This window comes from Microplitis mediator, chromosome 6, assembly GCF_029852145.1.
Source record: "Microplitis mediator isolate UGA2020A chromosome 6, iyMicMedi2.1, whole genome shotgun sequence".
Classification (NCBI taxonomy): Eukaryota; Metazoa; Arthropoda; class Insecta; order Hymenoptera; family Braconidae; genus Microplitis; species Microplitis mediator.
The window spans coordinates 13298861-13304215 of NC_079974.1; positions in this window are offsets into that span (position 1 = coordinate 13298861).

Consider the following 5355-nt stretch of genomic DNA (forward strand, 5'->3'; position numbering starts at 1 on the left):
CTAAGAAATTTCATTAAGTGACATGAGGTAATCTGGTTCGGAACGACCTCTGCGATAATGCCTTAAGTTTAAAAAATCGAAAGAATAAGTCGCAAATAGAATATTCCGATAGATATTTTCGAGGGGCTTCATTATTGGTATTCAAAGACCCTCGAAAAGTTCCGCGGGCAAATCGGGCCCGGAACACCCTCTGCGATCGTCCCTTAAGTTCAAAAAATTATAAAAAAATAGTCACAATCAAAATACTCTGCTGAATATTTTTAAGGGGCTTAAGTTTTGGTCTCTATAGACCCTCAGAACTACATGGTGTAATCTGATCCAGAACACCCTCTGCAATCATCCCTTAAGTTTAAATATTAAAAAAAAAAATAGTCGCGATTAAAATACCCCGCTGGATACTCTCAAGGGGCTTTATTTTGGTCGACAAAGACCCTCAATAACTCAAATGGGGTAATCTGGTCCGAAAAACCCTCTGCAATCATCACTTAAGTTTAAAAAATTAAAAAAAAATAGTCGCAATCAAAATACACCGCTGGATATTTTCGAGGAGCTTTATTTCAGGATCTCGAAGACCCTCAATACGTTAGATAGGGTAATCTGGTCCGAAACGACCCCTGCAATCATCCCGTTCGTTTATAAAATTAAAAAAAAATAGTCGCAATCACAATGCCCCACTAGAAATTTTCGAGGGGCTTTACTTTAAGTCCCTCGAGACCCTCAACTAGTTACGTGGGGTAATCTGCTCCGGACCACACTCTGCGATCATCCCTTACGTTCAGGAAATTTAAAAAACATAGTTGCAATTAAAATACCCCCCTAGAAATTTTTAAGGTACTTCATTGTGGGTCCAAAAAGTTACATAGGATAATCTGGTCTGGAAAACACTCTGCGATCATCGCTCAAGTTCAAAAAATTAAACAAAATAGTCGTAATCAAAATAGCCAACTGGATATTATTAAAGGGCTCTATAATGGGTCCCCGGAGACCCTTAAAACGTTACATGTGGTAATCTGGTCAAGAAACCCCATCTGCGATAATCTCAAGCTTGAAGAAAAAAAAAAAAATAGTCGCAAGCAAAATACCCCACTAGATATGTTTGAGGGTCTTCATTTCAGGTCCCCAAGTACCCCTGAAATGTTACATGGGGTAATCTGGTTCGGAACACACTCTGCGATCATTCCTTCAGTTTAGGAAATTTAAAAACAATAGTTGCAATTAAAATACCTTCCTAGATATTTTTAAGTTGCTTCATTGTGGGTCCAAAAAGTCAAATGGTGTACTCTGATTCAAATTACTCTCTGCGATTATTCCTTAGGTTGAAAAAATTGAAAAAAAAATAGTCAGAATCTAAAAAATCCCGCTGGATATGTTCGAAGGGCTTTGTTTTGAGTCCTCAAAGACCCTCAGAAAGTTACGTGGGGTAATCTGGTTCGAAACACCTTCTGCGATCATCCCTTAAGATTGAAAAATTGAAATAAAATAGTTGCAATTAAAATGCCCGCTAGATATTTTTGGGAGCTTCATCGTAGCTCCCAAAAGAACATCAAAAAGTTACGTGGGTTAATCTGGCCCAGAACATCTTCTGCGATCATCCCTTGAGTTCAAAAAATAAAAAAAAATAATAGTCGCAATCAAAATACCCCCCTGGATATTCTCGAGGGGCTTTACTTTGGGTCCTCAAGGACCCTTAGAAAGTTACATGGGGTAACCCGGTCCACAACACCCACTGCAATCATCCCTTAAGTTTAAAAAATTTAAAAAGAATAGTAACAATCAAATTCTCCCACTAGATGTAATTGAGGGGCTTCATTTTGGGTCCCCGAAGTCCCTTGAAAAGTTACATGCAGTAATCTGGTCCGGAACACCCTCTGCGATCATCCCTAAAGTTTGATAAATTAAAAAAAAATATTCGCATATAAATTACTTCGCTAGATATTATTAAGGGGCTTCAATTTAGGTTCCCAAGGACCCGGAAAAAGTTACATATGGTAACTTAGTCCGGAAAACCCTCTACGATCATCCCTGAAGTTTAAAAAATTAAAAATCAATAATCGCAATCAAAATACCCTGCTGGATATTTTCGAGGAGCTTCATTTTGGGTCCCGAGAGACCCTCAAAAAGTATCATGGAGTAATCTCGTAAGGAACACTCTCTGCGATCATCTATTAAGTTTAAAAAAATTAAAAAAAATGGACGCAATCAAAATACCTCGCTGGAAACTTTTGAGGTGCTGCATTTTAGGTCCTTAAAGACCCTGAAAAAGTTACATAGGGTAATCTGGTAAGAACCACCCTCTACGATCATACCTTAAGTTCAGAAAATTAAAAAAAATTGTTGCAATCAAAATACCCCGCTGAATTTTTTCGAAGGACTTCGTTTCGAATCTCCAAGGACCCTTAAACAGTTACGTAGGGTGATGTGGTCCGGAACACCCTCTGCGATCATCCCTTAAGTTTAAAAAAATTAAAAAATAATAATCGTAATCAAAATACTCCACTTGATATTTTTGAGGGCCTTCGTTTTGAGTCCCAACGAACCTTCAAAAAGTAACTTAGGGTAATCTGGTCTGGAACACCCTCTGCGATCATCTCTCGAGTTTCAAAAATGAATAAAACAGTCGTAATCATAATACCCCGCTGGATATCCTTAAGGGGCTTTATTTTGGGTCCCTGAAGACCCTCAGAAAGTAACATGGGGTAATCTGGTAAGAAACACCCTTTGCGATCATCTCTTAAGTTTGAAAAATTGAAAATCAATAATCGCAATCAAAATACCCCGCTAGATATTTTCGAGGAGCTTCAATTTGGGTCCCGAAGGACCCCCAAGAAGTGACATGGGGTAATCTGGTTTGGAACACCCTCTGCGATCGTCCCTTAAGTTCAAAAAATTATAAAAAAATAGTCACAATCAAAATACTCTGCTGAATATTTTTAAGGGGCTTAAGTTTTGGTCTCTATAGACCCTCAGAACTACATGGTGTAATCTGATCCAGAACACCCTCTGCAATCATCCCTTAAGTTTAAATATTAAAAAAAAAAATAGTCGCGATTAAAATACCCCGCTGGATACTCTCAAGGGGCTTTATTTTGGTCGACAAAGACCCTCAATAACTCAAATGGGGTAATCTGGTCCGAAAAACCCTCTGCAATCATCACTTAAGTTTAAAAAATTAAAAAAAAATAGTCGCAATCAAAATACACCGCTGGATATTTTCGAGGAGCTTTATTTCAGGATCTCGAAGACCCTCAATACGTTAGATAGGGTAATCTGGTCCGAAACGACCCCTGCAATCATCCCGTTCGTTTATAAAATTAAAAAAAAATAGTCGCAATCACAATGCCCCACTAGAAATTTTCGAGGGGCTTTACTTTAAGTCCCTCGAGACCCTCAACTAGTTACGTGGGGTAATCTGCTCCGGACCACACTCTGCGATCATCCCTTACGTTCAGGAAATTTAAAAAACATAGTTGCAATTAAAATACCCCCCTAGAAATTTTTAAGGTACTTCATTGTGGGTCCAAAAAGTTACATAGGATAATCTGGTCTGGAAAACACTCTGCGATCATCGCTCAAGTTCAAAAAATTAAACAAAATAGTCGTAATCAAAATAGCCAACTGGATATTATTAAAGGGCTCTATAATGGGTCCCCGGAGACCCTTAAAACGTTACATGTGGTAATCTGGTCAAGAAACCCCATCTGCGATAATCTCAAGCTTGAAGAAAAAAAAAAAAATAGTCGCAAGCAAAATACCCCACTAGATATGTTTGAGGGTCTTCATTTCAGGTCCCCAAGTACCCCTGAAATGTTACATGGGGTAATCTGGTTCGGAACACACTCTGCGATCATTCCTTCAGTTTAGGAAATTTAAAAACAATAGTTGCAATTAAAATACCTTCCTAGATATTTTTAAGTTGCTTCATTGTGGGTCCAAAAAGTCAAATGGTGTACTCTGATTCAAATTACTCTCTGCGATTATTCCTTAGGTTGAAAAAATTGAAAAAAAAATAGTCAGAATCTAAAAAATCCCGCTGGATATGTTCGAAGGGCTTTGTTTTGAGTCCTCAAAGACCCTCAGAAAGTTACGTGGGGTAATCTGGTTCGAAACACCTTCTGCGATCATCCCTTAAGATTGAAAAATTGAAATAAAATAGTTGCAATTAAAATGCCCGCTAGATATTTTTGGGAGCTTCATCGTAGCTCCCAAAAGAACATCAAAAAGTTACGTGGGTTAATCTGGCCCAGAACATCTTCTGCGATCATCCCTTGAGTTCAAAAAATAAAAAAAAATAATAGTCGCAATCAAAATACCCCCCTGGATATTCTCGAGGGGCTTTACTTTGGGTCCTCAAGGACCCTTAGAAAGTTACATGGGGTAACCCGGTCCACAACACCCACTGCAATCATCCCTTAAGTTTAAAAAATTTAAAAAGAATAGTAACAATCAAATTCTCCCACTAGATGTAATTGAGGGGCTTCATTTTGGGTCCCCGAAGTCCCTTGAAAAGTTACATGCAGTAATCTGGTCCGGAACACCCTCTGCGATCATCCCTAAAGTTTGATAAATTAAAAAAAAATATTCGCATATAAATTACTTCGCTAGATATTATTAAGGGGCTTCAATTTAGGTTCCCAAGGACCCGGAAAAAGTTACATATGGTAACTTAGTCCGGAAAACCCTCTACGATCATCCCTGAAGTTTAAAAAATTAAAAATCAATAATCGCAATCAAAATACCCTGCTGGATATTTTCGAGGAGCTTCATTTTGGGTCCCGAGAGACCCTCAAAAAGTATCATGGAGTAATCTCGTAAGGAACACTCTCTGCGATCATCTATTAAGTTTAAAAAAATTAAAAAAAATGGACGCAATCAAAATACCTCGCTGGAAACTTTTGAGGTGCTGCATTTTAGGTCCTTAAAGACCCTGAAAAAGTTACATAGGGTAATCTGGTAAGAACCACCCTCTACGATCATACCTTAAGTTCAGAAAATTAAAAAAAATTGTTGCAATCAAAATACCCCGCTGAATTTTTTCGAAGGACTTCGTTTCGAATCTCCAAGGACCCTTAAACAGTTACGTAGGGTGATGTGGTCCGGAACACCCTCTGCGATCATCCCTTAAGTTTAAAAAAATTAAAAAATAATAATCGTAATCAAAATACTCCACTTGATATTTTTGAGGGCCTTCGTTTTGAGTCCCAACGAACCTTCAAAAAGTAACTTAGGGTAATCTGGTCTGGAACACCCTCTGCGATCATCTCTCGAGTTTCAAAAATGAATAAAACAGTCGTAATCATAATACCCCGCTGGATATCCTTAAGGGGCTTTATTTTGGGTCCCTGAAGACCCTCAGAA